Raw genomic sequence first — 17,912 nt, forward strand, 5'->3', positions numbered from 1 at the left:
AGAAGTAGGGATGTTGTATTCCTTGAAGATCAAGTTCCTGATGATGCAAAGGAAAAGCCTGAATCTAATTCAGAAGTTCCTGTCAACTTAGATCCAGTTCCTTCACCGACACTCCAGAATTACGGGGGAGATACCCAATCGGAGCATGGTGATCCGATTGATGATGAAGCAGGTGACGATCAGACTCCACCTGTACAAGATGATGTCCCTCCAGTCAGAAGGTCTACCAGAGAAAGACAACCTTCTACCAGATATAGCCCACATGAGTATGTAATGCTCACTGATGGAGGAGAGCCACAGAGTTTTGTAGAAGCCATGGCGCATGACCAAAAGGAGAAGTGGTTAGAAGCCATGAAGGAGGAGATGAACTCCTTAGTTGAAAATCACACCTATGACTTAGTGAAGTTGCCAGCCGGCAAGAGATCGCTGAAAAACAAGTGGGTCTACAGATTAAAGGCTGAGGAGAATAGCTCACAACCAAGGTACAAGGCGAGACTGGTTGTGAAGGGTTTCAGTCAGAAAAAGGGTGTTGATTTTGAAGAGATTTTCTCACCAGTGGTGAAGATGTCTTCAATCAGAGTGGTGCTCGCAATTGCTGCCAGTTTGGATCTGGAGATCGAGCAACTTGATGTGAAGACTGCATTTCTACATGGAGATTTAGACAAAGAAATCTACATGGACCAGCCTGAAGGTTTCAAAGTCAAAGGAAAAGAGAACCTTGTATGCAGGTTGAAGAAGAGCTTGTACGGCCTGAAACAAGCTCCCAGATTATGGTACATGAAGTTTGAGTCCTTCATGTCAACCCATGGCTACAACAGGACCACCTCAGATCACTGTGTTTTCTTCAAGAAGTTCGCAGGAGGTGATTTTATCATATTGTCTGTCTACGTTGACGACATGTTAATTGTAGGCCATGATGCCAGCAAGATTGATAAACTGAAGAAAGAGCTAAGCAAGTCTTTTGCGATGAAAGACTTAGGCGCGGCTAAGCAGATCCTTGGAATGAAGATCTTCAGGGACAGGAAGAGCAAGAAGCTCTGGTTATCTCAAGAACAATATATTGAGAAAGTTCTTGAAAGATTTAGAATGAGCAAGTCGAAGCCAGTCGCCACTCCACTTGCGGGTCACATGAAGCTAAGCTCAGCACAATGCCCGACAAGTGAGACAGAAAAGGAAGAACTGCAAAAGATTCCATATGCTTCTGCGGTGGGGAGTCTAATGTATGCTATGATATGCACTAGACCTGACGTCGCTCACGCAGTTGGTGTGGTAAGTCGATTTCTCTCAAACCCAGGAAAAGAGCATTGGACAGCAGTGAAATGGATATTTCGGTACTTGAGAGGTACTTCTAAACTTTGTCTGAAGTTTGGTGATAACCATATTCTACTTGAAGGATATGTGGATGCAGACATGGCTGGTGACATAGATTCCAGGAAATCCACATCGGGATACCTGATGAGACTTGCAGAGGGAGCTATCTCGTGGCAATCGAAACTTCAAAAATGCGTGGCATTATCCACAACGGAAGCTGAGTACATTGTTGTGACGGAAGCTTGCAAAGAGGTGTTGTGGTTGAAGAAGTTTCTACAAGAGTTGGGCTTGAAGCAAGAGAAGTATGTGCTTTACTGCGATAGTCAAAGCGCAATTCACTTGAGTAAGAATTCGAGTTTTCACTCGAGATCGAAACATATTGATGTGAGATATCACTGGATTCGAGATGCACTTGAAAGGAAACTAATGCAGCTCGAGAAGATCCACACCGATGAGAATGGTGCAGATATATTTACCAAGTCCTTACCCCGAGATAAGTTTGAGATCTGCAAACGTGAAGCAGGTCTAGTTGAATCTCCACATAATGTGGAGGGGGAGATTTGTTGAATTATTTCCACTTTATGTGGAATGGTCCACAAGCCATCAAAATTGACAATGGCTGTGGAAACATTGCAAGATTGTTGCACTTTTTTCCATCAACAATTGCGGCTGGATGAGGAGAAAATATGCAGCCAAAATTCTTCAACAATTGCTGCTGCTCAATGTCAACAATTAGCAGCTCAACTTCACCTATAAATTGAGGTGAGTTCTGCAGAATGAAAGTGTGCAGAAGTGCGAGAAGTGTGAGGCAAAACAAGAGAGAGTGTGGTGAGTGCTTTTTGAGAGAAGAAAAGTGTGAGGAAAAATCATAGGATTTTTCATCTCTCTTAAAATAGTAGCTCAGTCCTCTTGTGTTTTCCAAGTTATTAAACTTGAGTTTTGTGTTTCCCCTATTTTGTGTAGGGAGAATTTTGTAAGCCTACTATATACATAGTGGAAGATTTTCTAGACTACGGTCTCGTGGTTTTTCCCAATTTGGGTTTTCCACGTAAAAATTCTTGTCTCATATTTTCTTATATTTTGCACCAAATATTTTTCTTGGTTTGGATCCCATTTTGTAATCCAGCAAGAGGAAAAAGAATTATCCTGGTTCCGCTGTGCAAGTGTCATTTATTTGGACACTCGTGAATATTTATTCACCACTTTTCCCAACAATATTTATGTCAAACATGACATGTATAGTATTGATTTAAAAGAGATTTAGTCATATTTTTTGAAGCGGTAATTACTGAACTGTTGATTTAATTAAATTTTACCATAGATCAGAATTCCAATCAATTCCCTATTAGTAAATGGCCATCCATTGACCAAGTTTTCCCACTCATCTTTGTTTTGCTTACTTCTAATATTAGTGCGATTCGGCTGTGAGTAAGAAGGAGAAGTTGGCTTGTGCCTTGCTTGTTTTTGTAGAATTCACGCAATTATCATATTTGAAGACAGAGAAAGTAAAAAATGAGAGAGATGATAATTGTGTTAATAGGGAAAAATGCCCCCTTCTTATAAAAACTTGTAAAATTGCCCATTTTTGTTTATGAAAGTGACAATTTTACAAGTTTTTATAAGGATGTGGGCATTTTTGCAAATGTCCCATGATAATTTGTAGTAACCGCTCCAAAAAGGAGACTTATGTTTTCTTATACTCCCTCTGTCCCGTCGAGCTTGAGGTGTTTCTTTTGGGCATGAGAATTGAGCTATTGTTTAGTTATTTAAGTATGTTTGTAAATTTGTGGTTAAGTAGTTATTTATATAATTAATTATTTTAAATTATTTTTTAATATAAAATTTAAATTAATTAAATCTAAATTAATCATTAATTATTTTTTTTATATAAATTTATTACCTATATAATTAATTAATTTTTTTTTTTTTGTAAATTTGTGAACAATGCGTTTTAAAGAGGGAAAGTGAAAATGGGTTAAAAAATAAGGATGTAATTAGTAGCTTTAATTAGGATATTAATTTTCCTAATTTTTGCCAAAAGAGGGTACGACTCAAGCTCGTTGGGACAACCCGAAAAGAAAGAGGACTCAAGTTCGGCAGGACGGAGGGAGTACAATTAACTTACAATCAAAGTTACTGAGTTTTTATACTACGCGTGGGGATGTCAATCGGGTCAACCCACTGGGTTTTGGGCCAGCCCTATCGGATTCCGGATTAATCGGGTGCGGGCTAATTGGGCTGGAGATTTTTTCGGGTTATAAATCTTCAATCCTAACCCTAAACGTTCGGGTTTCGGGCTAGCCCATCGGGCTAATTGGCTTAAAGGCGTAAAAATAAAATAATCATTTGTATTTTGTTATTTTTAATGATCTAATGTATAATGTATAAAATATACATAGAAATTAAAGATATAAATTATATAGCAAGAAAATATGAGATATTATAAAAAACATCAAGATTACATAACATATAAAATAAGTTGGTGACAATAAAATGTTCAATTTTGTTAAAGAAAAAAAATAATAAAATATCCAACAATAGTTTGAACTCATAGAACCAAAGCATCTCAAAAATACAGAAAAGTAAAATGATGAGATTTTATAATATTTTATTATTATTATTTTTTATATCTAAATATTCTATGTTAAGTACTCGAGTTTCGGGCTAGCCCATCGGGTTAGTCGGGTCGACCCTATCGGGTGCCGGGCTATTCGGTTACGGGTTGATCGGGTTGGAACTTTTATCGGGTTGAAAATATTCAACCCTAACCCTCTCGGACAGCGGGTTAATCGGGCCAGCCCACGGGTTTCGGGCTAGATTGACATCCCTAACTACGCGCTATAGCGCTTTTATTTTACACGCTAACCTCCACCATTCATATGTAAGTAGAGATCAATGCTCCAGATTTATTGTTAATCACCAACTGACTGCAAATATTGTTGATGCACTACTGAATGCGTCTTTACCCCTCCTTAAGTTGGAGCTGGTGAAGGTCTACCGTGCCCATTTTGGAAAGCAGAAAACGAAAACCAATACTGAGAAGAGACTTTGTGAAGATATCAACGAACTGTAAATCAAAATCCTTAAGCAGATAAGATAGCCAAAGGAGCTCGCGAACTGTGGCACTCATGGCCCGGTACTCAGCTTCGGCAATGGATAGAGAGACAATAGATTGTTTCTTACACTTCCAAGAGATCAAAGAACGGCCAAGATAGACGTGAAAACCAACAAGACAACGATATGCTTCAGGCTGATCAAGTAAATCTGAGTCATCGTTGGCGAGATTACAACTAGGAGAGAGAGGAATCCCACCCGACTTGCAACCAACCATCCCTACAGGCTTAAGTAAATTCAAAATATATTTCCTTTGGCTAAGAGAAGTCTCGGACTGCCCTCGTGCAATTTCCATCCCAAGGAAATAATGAGCAGACCCCAAATCTCTAATAATGAAGGGACAAAACTCAATATTCCATTCACGAGATGTTTGTTTGATCCCATACAAACTCTTCACCAATTTGCAAACTTGGCTAGGTTCAGCTTTAGTATAACGCTCAATGTAGTTTATCCCATACCCTTGGTTGTAACCCTTGGCAACCAAATGCGCCTTGAATCGTTCCACAGATCCGTTTGTATTCACCTTCACTTTATTTCAATATACAATATCATACATTCATAACTTTAGAATATGTCGAGATGATATCCAAGAGATGTTGTAAATTACGGATCGGTCTCGTTTCCGTTAGTATTTTTTATTTCGAAAAAATATTTATTTATTTATTTTATTTATTTATTTATTTATTTATTATTATTATTATTATTATTATTATTATTATTATTATTATTATTATTATTATTATTATTATTATTATTATTATTATTATTATTATTATTATTATTATTCTAGCTTATACTCCATAAGTATTTTAATTTGATATTTGTAATGTATTTTGAACTCAATTGCATACGTTGAATTCAATCTAACTAAATTGCATACGTTACATAGGTAAGTTCAATGTTGTTTCAAAACATGAAATAAATAATTCAACAAAACATAAATGTAAAAATAAAGTGCAAGTGTAATGTTGTTCCAAAACATGAAATAAATAGTTCAACAAAATATAAATACATAGAAATCAGGAAGATGGACCGAGGATCGGAGACCTAATCAGTAGGGGATTGAGGACCCGACTGCATCATATACTGCTCGAACATAGCCATCCGCTTCTCGAGGGCTTGACGTGCTGCTCGTTCTGCTGCCATGTCCTTTTCAGCCTTCTGTAGCCGCTCCTCCAGCGTGAAGATCCATGTCTCATACATCTGCTGAGACATCCCCGAAGTGTCAGTGCTACTAGTAGACCCCCTACTAACCTGGCTCACACCGGCACTTCCAGTGCCGTACTGTACCGCAGTGACCTCCCGGGTTCTACAATCTCCAAGTAAATCTCATTCAGGTCATCTCGTCCTGTCTCTTGAGCAATGCGATGAATCTCCGCTTAATTCATAAATAACAATGCATAATTGTTAGAAAATAAATACATTTCACTATATATTACTAATATTTGAATAAACTTAAACACTTACATCAAGTCTCCCAGCCCTCTCTGTCACATAACTTCCATCCGAGTATGTGTGGAGACGGAGGAAGGTGCTATAGTTTTGTGCAGTCAGCGGTAGTCCACTTTACGAGCTCTGTTCATGCATGTATAGAAGATAAATAAGTTATTATTTGTGATAATATATATATATATATATATATATATATATATCTTAATTGATAATTACTAACCAGACTCTGCTGTAGGATACGAGTAGACTGAGACCCTCCAACGTGCCTGCTGATCCCTGTACCGGGTCCATTGGGCTCAAACAATCGGTTCGCACGCGCTCACCGAGAAATCGTCTGAACATCCTCCTGCGCTCAGTATGCCTGGTGCCCAGTCCAGAAATCGTCAGTCATGCCTAAGGGTCTTTCCATCGTCTGCCCTGCCTCAGTCCTATCCCTGAGCTTACTCTTCAAGTCATTTAAGGTGTCACTGTACCTAGTATGTGCCTTGTGCTCCCACATCTTCTTCACATCCCGCTCATCCTCAGGGTCCCAAACATATTCTTTCTGTTGAAAAAAATGGTTAAATTAATATATAATATTTTAACAATATGTAATGATAAATTTATATGTATTACAAATTCGATTACATTGAATTCCTCCTAGTACGCGCTCTTCACCCCTAGCGGAGTCAACTTCCAACTGTACCCTCCTGGGTTCTGAATCCTCCTAATTGCTCCTGTTACGTTGCTGATAACACTCATTTTTCCATGGTTTTTAGTGTTCATTTGATGATAATTTTATAGGAAATTGAGTGTTGGATGATTGTTTTGTGCTTAAATTGCTTTATCTTGTAAAATATGATTCTTGCTCGAACTTTGATAGATTTTACAGGATTTTCGAGATGGAATTTGGAAATATTATCATAATAGAAGTTGTAGTTCGTCTCAAGAGAAGTTCGTGAGTGCAAACGGATCGTAAATCGGAGTTCGGACAAGAAAGTTATGGCCAAAACAAGAAAGTCGCACACAGCAGTGAATAGTGTTGACAGAAATTTCCGAATTTTCGGGAATTTTTGGATTTTTTATATTTTCTCAGTATTTTCGAGTTCTACACTGTATTTATCTTCTGTGCCTATATATAGGTTCTTTCCCTGACCTATTAGACACATCTTTTCACATCTATTTACCTCTTTTCATATTTTTCAGTTTTAGACTTAGGATTTTAATGCTTTCATAGATTAGATTTCTTTTCCCGCAAGATTCAAGATTCAAGCTGTTCATCCAGAATTTCTTCCGGGTTTTATTTATTTTATTTATTTCAATTGCTTTATTTTATTTATGCTTTTATTTTATTTTATGATGTACGTCCAGCTAGTTCTTTCATCTGAACCTATGGTTTGTACATAGCTGATTAATTATGTATGTTTGATTTATTGATATCAATTTGCCCTCCAACTTGTGATTCATGATTCCTGGTGCTTAATTTCTTGTGAATTATTTGGCCAATAATTTACATGTCTAGCTGTTCAGTTTGAGTCTTGAATGCGATAATTGTTCAGCCGATTCAGGAATGCATGTTATAGTAGTAGCCTTGACACTTGAATGGGATAGGTGAAACTATAGGGAGCTATTCTTTGTGTACGCTTGGGAGTTAATTTATTCCTTGGAGTCTTGAATGTGAAGGGGGTAAATTAATCTACTTTCATAGGTGTTCGTTAGAGAAGCTTGTGAATAGTTCTGTGATCTCTCATCAGGGTTGGATTAAATTGGTAATTGAATCAATAGATTAAATGCATGTAACTGATTAGTAAAAGTACATCCCTAGGGTCAGAGACTTTTAATATTTGATTTGTTTATCATTGTTTTTCTGTTGTTTAGATTTTTTTTATTAAGTTTAGTATTTGATTCACCGTCTTATTTGTTTTGCCTGTCTACTGTGAGTGTATGTTTAGGGAATAGCTAAAGTAATTTCGGTTTTACAGTCTTTGTGGATACGATACTCGATTGCTTATTATTTACTACAATTGCCTGTGTTAGTTGCAGTTTTTGTTGCTAAGAAATTAGTGATCAACTTTTTGGCGCCGTTGCCGGGGACTGTTTAGATTTTGCTTTAATATTTCCAATAGGACTTTATAGTACTGCAAGTTTTTTTTGTTTTTATTTTTCTTTTCTAACTTTTATAAGTTGTGTTTCTGTAGGTTGCATATGAACACAAGATCTCACGGGAATCCTCTCTTTGAGTTTGACCCTGAAATCAACAAGACCTTGCGCAATCTAAAGAAGCAGAACGATCAAGTTGAGACAGAAACGATGGCTACTCCAGAGCAAATCCAAATTCGAGCTCTGCAAGAGCAATTGAAGAAGCTGCTTGATGCACAGGAGACGAGAGAAGCTCAGAAACAACCAGCCATCAATGAAGCGTTCATACCACAATATGTGTACCAGGAGCCCCCAAGAGTGAACGTTAACAACTTTGAGCTGAAAACGGGTTTGATCACGATGGTCCAACAGAGCCAATATGGTGGACAAGCGATTTAAGACCCTAATGCGCACCTGGCGCATTTCCTGGAGCTGTGTAGCACGGTGAAGATGAATGGTGTCCCTGATGACATTATCCGTCTTCGTCTTTTTCCCTTTTCACTGCGAGATAAGGCGAAGTCGTGGTATCATACGCTGCAGCTGGGAGATAATATCGTGTGGGAGGATTTGGCTCATGCATTCCTACGCAAGTTTCATCCGCCTGGCCTTACATTGAAGTTGAAGATGGACATCATGCAGTTTCAGCAGTACGATGGAGAAAAGCTAGCGGAGACTTGGGAACGGTATCAGGAGAAGCTCAGAAAGTGCCCAAACCATGGATTTGATGAAGGCACGCTAGTGATAATGTTCTACAATGCCTGCGGGGAGCGTACAAGGATGCACATGGATACAGCTGCAGGTGGCTCTCTACTTCAGAAGAGTAGTTCTGATGCATGGAACATTATTGATAGTATGGCTTCTACAAGCTACCAATGGCCATCTGAGCGAATACAATTGAAGAAGGTTGCAGCTGCTTCCAGTTCTGATCCTATTGCAGCAATGGTTACTCAACAAGCAGCGATGGCTACACAGCAGACAGCAATGGCTACACAGCTGGCAGAGTTGACTACAAAACTTGGTGAGTTGAATGTTGGACGTCCTGAGCAAGCTGTGATAGATCCGTCAGTTATGGAAGATGTCAATTATGTGAATGGCAGAAATTATGGGAATTTCCAGCGAGGACAGCCAGGAATGTATGGCAGAAATCAACAATTTCAGCAGGGTCAGCAGCAGTTCCAGCCAGGAGCGCGCCCGCATCCTAACCTTTCTTACGGCAATCCGAATAATGCTTTGCAACCTCCACCTGGATTTTCTGTGTCTAGCGGAGGAGTTATAAATGAGCCGAAGAAGGTATCATTGGAGGATATGATGCAGCAAGTTTTAACAGAGGTGTCTAGCATGAAGACAACTGTTAATTCAAGGATGACTAATTTGGAGTCTCAAGTGGGAAATATGGGGAATAATTTTTCAGCACTGTCCAAGCAAGTGCAGATTTTGGAGACTCAAGTTGGTCAGATGGCCAACCAAGCAGCTGCACAGCACAAGCCAGGCCAATTTCCTAGCAACACTCAGTTCAATCCGAAGATCCAACATCAACAGCCTCAGCAAAATCAGCAATGTCATTCCATCCGGGTGGTTGATAATTTAGCTGAGGATGAAGGTATTTCTGTTTCTCCTCCTCTTCCATTCCCGAGGCCAAGATTAGATGAGCAAAGCTCCAAATTTTTGGAGACATTTAAGAAGCTGGCTGTGAATATTCCTTCTGTGGAGATCTTGAGAAACAAGCCAAATGAGGTGCAAATTGTGAAGGCTGTGATTGAAAAGAAGAGTGCATTCAATGAATTTGAGGAGGTGCTCGCAGTGAAGGAGTATCAATTGCCTCCAAAGAGAGAAGATCTGGGCAGCTTCAATATTTCTGTGAAGATTGGAAAGTCATTGTTTGAGAAAGTGATGTGTGACACCGGAGCAAGCATAAATGTCATGCCTCTCAAAGTTTATAGGAAGTTGCAGCTGGGGAATTTGAAGCCAACCAACAAGACAATTCAGCTTATTGATAAGTCTTGCTCTAAACCTCTAGGAGTTGCGGAAGATGTGCTTGTGAAGGTGAGTGATTTTTTCTTCCCAGTCGACTTTGTAGTGTTGGATATTCCGGAGGATCCAAAGATGCCTTTGCTGTTAGGGAGACCTTTCCTTGCCACTTGTGGAGCAAAGCTAGATATGCAAAGGGGGACGATGACATTGGGAGCCTATGGGGAAACTGTGATTTTCAAGAAACCTCCACCAAAGGAAGTTCCCCAGAATGAAGTGATTAATTTGGCTGACAGTTTTCTAGCAAATTTGGAGGATGAAGAGGTTGAGAAGAATGAGCTGCCCAAGTATGAAGCCAAGAAAAAAACTCCAAAGCCAAAAGAAGTTCTGACTTTTGAGATGTGTTTGTTTTTGGAGCATGATGGGGGGTCTTTGAAAACCCATACCCCCAAGAAGAAAAAAGTGAAATTTCGGATTTTTCGGAACAAGAATGAGAAGGGGGCAATGCTTGTGGAGGATGTCCGAGCCAAGAGAAGTGTTTTTGTGGAGAGGGCACCCAAGAGTAGAAAAGCTTTCCAATGGTTAGAGTGCTGTTTCCGACCTCCATGAGTTTTTGAGGTATCGTCAAGCTCTAGACGTTAAATTAAGCACTTGTTGGGAGGTAACCCAACTGTTTTTCTTTGTTTTTTTTTTTTTAGTTTCTTTTTGTTTCTTTGTTTTCTTTGTTTTTTTTTGTTTTGGGAGTTTAATGCAGTGTTGAGCTTGGAAGATGCGGGAACTCGCGCTTTGTTCATACCACCACCATGGAGCATGTGTTTCTGTGAGTAGTGACACACATATCATCATCCCTCCAAACTTATTTTTGAACTTATGTTCTGTAATAAGTTTGGGGGAGGGGGTGAGAGTAGATATGCGTATCACTTTTATTTTGTTTTTTTTGTTGGCTTTTTTGTTTTATCTTGCTTGGTTGGTGGTGTGTGATTGTTAGCTCCTTTAGATTTCTGGTGAGATGTCAATGATGATTTCTGTGGAAAAAAAATTGAATTTGATTTTCTTTGATGATTTAAGTATAATTGGAACTAATTTGCATAATTCTAGAGTGATTTTGACCTTGACTTTTAGACGTTGAATAAACCTGTGAGATTTTGAGCTATATATGTTTATCATACACAGTTTATTCTTTGTTGTGAGTTTTGTCATTGCATGTGGTGATCTTCTAGAACTTGCCATGGTTTCTGTGTCGAGGTTGCTGTTGTGCCCAGGATTAGGAGATGATTTTAGGCCATCTTTTGTTAACCACATTATTATCCCAAACACTGTCTTTGAAGAAAAAATATTCTTTGTTATCCACTTTGAGCCTATTTAGCTTTTATTCTTTAGCCGGATGATAGTGGGTGATGTAGTATATGGGAATCTTTGTGTGGTGAATATCATAATGGGCCATGAAGAAAGAAGGGATGACATTGTGCTACTATTTACTCTTATAAGCTCTAGAAAGTTGTAAAAAGAAAAAGAAAAAAATTGTTGAGAAAAAAAAAGAGAAAAGAAAAAAAAGAGAAAAAGAAAAAAAGTGTAAAGTCGAGTGTATATTGGAAAATTTGTTAGAGAAGCGACTTTGTGTGTTGGAAATAAATGGAGAGCATAAAAGAGTGTTTAGTTCTGCTTTGTGATGATTAAATCCCTTGAGTTGTGTTGATTATGGTGGCATAGTTGGGAGGAAGATGGAATTTATTCTATACTTGATTTGTGAAGTTATAAGGTTGGTGTTCTTAATTATTTTGAGTCACTTAGCCTATATTTCCCTACCTTAACCAATGTCCCTACATTATAACCCAAAAAGAAAAAGACCTTTTTGATCTTAGTCCTGACACACTTTTAGCGATGGAGATTGTAGACGATTGGCAAGCTTATGGTAAGTGATCTGCATTGCATTGAAATCGATGAGAGCATACACGTCCTATATATTCCATCAAATTGAGAGTTGAGTGAAACACATACTTGTGAGATTCAATTGTTTGGAATGTCAAGGTTGATGTTGCTATAGATTGTGTTTATTGGTGAATTTTATGCTTGATTATTGGAGATTTGATAATTCTATCATTCTTTAATTTTTATGAGGCATCTATGATCTAGAATTCTACCCATTCGTGTTATGATTGTGTTCTTCTCATTATTCGAGGACGAACAATGGCTTAAGTTTGGGGGAGTTGATAACACTCATTTTTCCATGGTTTTTAGTGTTCATTTGATGATAATTTTATAGGAAATTGAGTGTTGGATGATTGTTTTGTGCTTAAATTGCTTTATCTTGTAAAATATGATTCTTGCTCGAACTTTGATAGATTTTACAGGATTTTCGAGATGGAATTTGGAAATATTATCAGAAATAGAAGTTGTAGTTCGTCTCAAGAGAAGTTCGTGAGCGCAAACGGATCGTAAATCGGAGTTCGGACAAGAAAGTTATGGCCAAAACAAGAAAGTCGCGCACAGCAGTGAATAGTGTTGACGGAAATTTCCGAATTTTCGGGAATTTTCGGATTTTTTATATTTTCGAGTTCTACACTGTATTTATCTCTTGTGCCTATATATAGGTCCTTTCCCTGACCTATTAGACACATCTTTTCACATCTCTTTACCTCTTTTCATATTTTTCAGTTTTAGACTTAGGATTTTAATGCTTTCATAGATTAGATTTCTTTTCCCGCAAGATTCAAGATTCAAGCTGTTCATCCAGAATTTCTTCCGGGTTTTATTTATTTTATTTATTTCAATTGCTTTATTTTATTTATGCTTTTATTTTATTTTATGATGTCCAGCTAGTTCTTTCATCTGAACCTATGGTTTGTACATAGCTGATTAATTATGTATGTTTGATTTATTGATATCAATTTGCCCTCCAACTTGTGATTCATGATTCCTGGTGCTTAATTTCTTGTGAATTATTTGGCCAATAATTTACATGTCTAGCTGTTCAGTTTGAGTCTTGAATGCGATAATTGTTCAGCCGATTCAGGAATGCATGTTATAGTAGTAGCCTTGACACTTGAATGGGATAGGTGAAACTATAGGGAGCTATTCTTTGTGTACGCTTGAGAGTTAATTTATTCCTTGGAGTCTTGAATGTGAAGGGGGTAAATTAATCTACTTTCATAGGTGTTCGTTAGAGAAGCTTGTGAATAGTTGTGTGATCTCTCATCAGGGTTGGATTAAATTGGTAATTGAATCAATAGATTAAATGCATGTAATTGATTACTAAAAGTACATCCCTAGGGTCAGAGACTTTTAATATTTGATTTGTTTATCATTGTTTTTCTGTTGTTTAGATTTTTTTTATTAAGTTTAGTATTTGATTCACCGTCTTATTTGTTTTGCTTGTCTACTGTGAGTGTCTGTTTAGGGAATAGCTAAAGTAATTTCGGTTTTACAGTCTCTGTGGATAGAGGTGTCAAACGGTACGGGTCGGGCCAGCCCGGTCCAAATCCATCGGGCTTTGTCTTTTATCGGGTCGGGCCGGGCCGGCCCGAAATCAAATCGGGCTGCAAAATTCTAGGCTCAGCCCAGCCCCTCTCGGGTCATCGGGCGGTCGGGCTAAACCGGCCCATAATTTATACTCCCTCCGTCCCTGAAATAAGTTCCTCTTTTTTCCATTTTGGGACGTCCCCCAAATAAGTTCATCTTTCTTTCTTTCTATTTTTGGACAACTACCCCACCACTAATAATACTTTATTTATTCTTACTTTTCACTTTTTCACCAATCCCAATACTAATTATAACACTTTTTCACCTTTTCATCACTCTCAATACTAATTATAACATATTTTTTTCCACTATCAATACACTTTACCATTTTTCTTAAAACTCGTGCCGTCCCCAAAGAGGAACTTATTTTGGGGACGGAGGGAGTATATTTAAAAACAAAATTGTGACAAAAATAGTTAAAATATATGCTTAGCAGTTAGCATTAAGGTTTTATTCTGTGAATGGTGAGTTTCAAGGATTTTATTCACTGACTAATAATGCACTAGGATTAAGAGAATGTTTGCTACTTTCATTACTTAACTTAATGGACAATGCAGATTAGACTACTTATAAATTAAAGTTTGGTTCGAATTAGAGAATTGTCTAAATGGAAATAAGGAATACAGAATGCACTATTCCTAATTCCTATTGCTGAAATAGAAATTTTATTAGAAAGGAAAAAAAGAAAAATAAGAGTCAAAACAAAAGCAGTCTTAAACACCCGCGAGAAACCACGGGTAAACGAAAACAAACACCTAAACTATGAGAAAATATTTAGAGATTCATCCTCATCCAAAGAGTCGTCGTCGTCCAACATATCTCCACATCTTTTAGAAACCACCGCCGACATAGCTCGAGCAGCGTCGGAAGAAGAATGAATCACAAAATTTTGTAGAATCGCACCTCCATCCTGAGCATGTTGGACTTTATTCAAGAACTCCACTGGCACAATATGTGCTCCTGCGCCCTGCAAAACGGCACCATCCGCACGACTCTTACTCATATCCATACCATTCTTGATTATACGTCGGAGCCGGTGCTTTATAGAGGAATCGGAAACCCTCCCCTTCTTGGTAGAACCCTTTGGGCGCCCACGGCCGCGAGGAATGGGAGAATCCTCCATCATCGCCTTTCCTGGCATCACCACCAAAGCTAGATCCGATTGCGGGACCTGAAGCATAGTCTCCGCAGAGGAAGACGACCCAAGTTGGGCCTCAGGGAGGACCTGATGTAGAATCACCGCAGAAGAGGGAGACCTGGGTCGGGCATCAAGAACAGGCTGCCCACCAGAACCCGTCGAAAATGGTTCCCGATGTGAAAGGGACGCCGAGGGGTGAGGATCCTCAAACGGCCCCTTAGGCAAAGGCTGCGTGTCATGTCGCTCTGGATTATCCGCTTCCTCTTCAACCGAAAATTCCCCCTCCTCAACATCGAGACTAGCAAATTGATTTTTTCCCGTGGCCAGAGACTCCTGCTGCTCTTTAGGCTTCCAGTTACTAACTTTAGCAGGAGGCTTGAAAGTATTCAACACCTGTTTGCTGACTTCCTTCGCTGGCATATTGGCATCCTTGTTCGTCCTCTGATTATTGCCTTCCTTAGTTGGAGCCTGCTTGGAATCATTACCATCGGCATTGATTTTAAGCCGCTTGCATTCATCGAGAACGTGGCCTGTTATTTTGCATAGAGAGCAGTAGCGAGGCAAATGTTCATAAACAAATTCCACATAAAAGGAAGTAATATCGCAATCAATTGTCATAGAGTCAATTAAAGGAAGAGACAAATCAATCTCAACAAGCAATCGAGCAAAACTTCCCACTTCCCGATTCGCCGAAGCGCCATCCAATTTGATAGGAAATCCTAACGTACGTCCCATGGCCGCAAAAACCTCTGGGTGCCAATATTCAGCGGGCATATTATATATGCGAACCCAAACTTGACTGAGGGAAGAAATCTCCTTATTAGGATCAAATCTCCTAATTCCTATTGTGTAGCTTTGTTTTGACTACCAAATGATAAAGGTCGAGATAAGTTAACAACTAAAATCAGGATTCAAATTACTTTTTAGGTTTTAATGTTATAATTTATGAATTTTTAAATATATAATTTAAATAATAATTTATTTATTTTGGGCGGGCCAAAAAGCCCGAAATCCCCGGGCTTTTTAGCCCGAAAGCCCGATCAGCCCGGCGGGCTCATTGGGCGGGCTTTCTAGGCCCGGTTTTTTATGGGCCTATTTTTTTAGAGCCCAACCCGGCCCTAAACTCGGGCGGACCGGGCCGGTCCATCGGGCCAGGTCGATTTTGACAGCTCTATCTGTGGATACGATACTCGATTGCTTATTATTTGCTACAATTGCCTGTGTTAGTTGCAGTTTTTGTTGCTAAGAAATTAGTGATCAGTTGCTTGCTGACAAACATGGTTTTCGTACCTCACTTTCGCATGAATTGTTGTCATTTTTCCCCACGAATTGATTGTTAATATGTGTTTGTATCCCAATTTCGAGTTTTGTTGAGATTTGATGCTTGGTGTAGCTTTTGGAGTGATTTCAGGAAAAAGCGATGATCAATTGGAGAATTTTGGAGACATGAGATTGAAGTACGTCTTGAGAGGAATCCGTGAGAACGGACGACACCAGAATCGGAGCTCGAACGAGGGAGAACGGAGCTGCCAAAGCCGGCTGCGCAGGACCCTACGGCCGCGGCAGCTGGCCGTGGCTGAGGAACACTGGACCGCGGTCCCACCCACGGCCGTGGGGGTGATCGCGGCTTCTTGCATCGACAGTCCAAAATATTTTTGGGAAGCACCCGCGGTCCGGGCCGCGGCCGTGGGCTCCGGCCGCGGTGGTCACCGCGACCGCGGGGAAAAGGCGGGCTTTTGCCCTTTGTGGACCCAGACGCGAATTTTAGCCCCACAACTCTCTTTTCTCCCTTTTCTCCCTTCTTTCTCATATCATTCAACACACACTAAATTCCATCTTTTCCAATCCTCCATACTAAACCCTTACCTCCATTAATACTCACACCTACCATTTGAAGAGGCATTGAAGATGAGAGAAGTTAGAAGATTGGAGAAAGCCCATTAATAGGATTTGTCACTCATTACTCTCTCTCTTTCATATATGTATTTCTTTGATTTAAGTATGTTGTTTGTGAACATGGTAAGCTAAATTCTCTTTTGATTTGGGGATAAGGCTCATGGATGATGTAATGGATATATTTTGTTTGCTCAATATATGTCTTGATTAATTCCTTGTCATTATCTTTTCAAGCCCTAGTAATGAAATGTTGGCCACTCTTTATGCATTTCTTATTTGTAATTTGAATCGGGAGAGGATGATTACAATAGATTAGGTGCTTGAAACATATCGACTTAATAAACCGGGAGGTTGAGAGTTGGGTGAGAGTTTATTGATCATTTGTGCTTTTGGGAGTTATAGGTTACAAATTAACCGGGGACGGCAACTATGACCCGTAAACTACCGTTTTAGTCGTCCGAGAGGGGGCTAGAACTAGTGGAGAGATCACTCTAGATAAATAAGAATGTCAAGACTAATATTGAGCTACTTTGAAGTCTAATTGTTAATCCATTGATGCCTAGTCCCTAAATCACCTTTATCACTTGATTAATCCACTTTATTTGTTTGATTTAAATTGTCTTTGAACTTGTTAGGTAATTAATTAATTAGATAATCAAACCAACCACCTTATTGTTTAGTCTAAACAATCCTAGTGCAATGAATTAGGATAATCACTAGAATTAAACTACTAATCCTTGTGGAATACGACATTGCTTCCTTATATTGCAACTACATTGTACACTTGCGGCGTAGCAAAAATAAATAGTGAACACTTGCGATGCCCGGTGGTTCCATAAACTCTTTGTGGATATATTCCAATATGTAAAAGTAATATAGGAAATTATTTGTTATACGAGAAATATTATTTAAATTAAAATACTTACCCACTAGCCATCCTTCTAAATAGAAACCTCCATCTGTCGCCCCTAGGCCAATCCCTCCTGATCTCGGCAACCGAGGGGCATCTGGGCCTTGTAGCCCATGAACTAGTGGCCTGGGGAGTGGAACCCTCAGGTGTCGCAGAAATGTGCGGCCCGAACCCTGAAGAGGTCTGAGACAGCTGCTCAGACTCAGACCGAGAAGACTGGCGAAAACCTCTACGACTAGACATGTTACCTGTTTCAAATTGATTCAAAAAAGCATAGACCTAATAATTTATAATAATTTCAATTCAAATAAAACACATCAAATACATTAACAAATAAAATAACAAACAGAACACATGAAAAACATCAAACATCAAATATTTGAAGTTTTACATTAACAATTAATCCAATCACCAATCAGTTCGTAACCATCACTACCGTCATCATCAGATGACTTGTTTATGTCTTCATCTGTGACATGTTCATCA

The sequence above is a fragment of the Salvia miltiorrhiza genome, chromosome 4 (assembly GCF_028751815.1).
Source record: "Salvia miltiorrhiza cultivar Shanhuang (shh) chromosome 4, IMPLAD_Smil_shh, whole genome shotgun sequence".
NCBI classification, from domain to species: domain Eukaryota; kingdom Viridiplantae; phylum Streptophyta; class Magnoliopsida; order Lamiales; family Lamiaceae; genus Salvia; species Salvia miltiorrhiza.